This window comes from Cucurbita maxima, unplaced genomic scaffold (genome assembly GCF_002738345.1).
Source record: "Cucurbita maxima cultivar Rimu unplaced genomic scaffold, Cmax_1.0 Cma_Scf00417, whole genome shotgun sequence".
NCBI classification, from domain to species: Eukaryota; Viridiplantae; Streptophyta; class Magnoliopsida; order Cucurbitales; family Cucurbitaceae; genus Cucurbita; species Cucurbita maxima.
The window spans coordinates 11,381-12,549 of record NW_019272433.1 but is presented as its reverse complement, the minus strand read 5'-3'; the positions used below and the strand labels follow the sequence as shown (position 1 = coordinate 12,549).

Genomic DNA, 1,169 nt, shown 5'->3' with positions numbered 1-1,169 from the left:
GGTCTCGAGTTTGATTCTCAAAATGCCCCTTCAAGAGATTGTAGTATGGGGATGTAGCTCAGATAGTAGAGCGCTCACTTCTAATGTGGATACGACATAATGAGCAGGGATAGTTTTTCATGTCACTATTATTGAAAATTACTTCTTTTCAATTTTTCCTTATTCATGACATGTTGAGTAGTGATATTTCTTCATTTTCAATATTTCCTTATTTATGACATAATATGCATATATACTTTTTCATTTTCACAATTATTGATGAAGGGACGTTTAGGGTTTTTTGATGTAAAAATCATAGGGATGTAGTTCGAATGGTATAGCGTTCATTTCCCATGTGGAAAGTATGAGGCTCAATACCTTGCATCTTCAATTGAATCGATTATTAAATATATTATTTCTTTTCAATTTTTTCTTATTTAGGACATAATGAGATGAGATAGTTTTTCATTTTCACTATTACTGATGACGAGATGCATAGGACTTTGTGACGTAAGAATTGTGGGGATATCTAAACTATTTGTTATTAATATTTTGATATTTTTTTATTTTCACTATTATTGATGATGGGACATTAATAGGGTTTTATGATGTAAGAATCATGGTGATGTAGCTCAGATGGTAGAGCGCTCGCTTTGCATGTGAGAGGTACGGGGATCGATACCCCGCATCTCCAAAAATAAGATTATCTATTATTAAATATATTGTTTCTTTTCAAATTTTTCCTTATTCATGACCTGTTGTGTAGCAATATTTCTTCATTTTCACTATTATTGATGATGAAAAATTTAGGGTTTTGTGATGCAAAAATTGTGGGGATGTAGCTCAAATGGTAGAGCGCTCGCTTAGCATGTGAGAGGTACGGGGATCGATACCCCGCATCTCCAAAAGAAGGAAATGATTTTTTTCAGTATGAGTTAATTTAACATGTTATGTATAAGGTGGGTAGGAGAGAAAAAGAAAAGATACTTATATAAGGAGGACTTCTTCACTTCTATATCTGACCGATGAATATGATGGTCATTTATAGTTTGACTGAAAAGACCGTTCAATGGTATTTTAGATTAAAAAAACTTTTATGAGCTTTGTACCTTTGTTAGTGTTACTTTGTACCTTTGTTTGTATTACTTTGTACCTTTGTTAGTGTTACTTTGTACCTTTGTTAGTGTTAC

General features: G+C 32.5%; 2 non-coding genes across 2 annotated transcripts; both read left to right on the top strand.

Moving 5' to 3' along the window:
• The first annotated feature begins 600 nt into the window (after positions 1–600).
• TRNAA-UGC lies at positions 601–673 on the top strand. Its single transcript has one exon. It is a non-coding gene; the product is annotated as a tRNA-Ala (tRNA).
• Positions 674–811: 138 nt separating this feature from the next.
• Positions 812–884, top strand: TRNAA-AGC. Its single transcript has one exon. It is a non-coding gene; the product is annotated as a tRNA-Ala (tRNA).
• Positions 885–1,169: the final 285 nt, after the last annotated feature.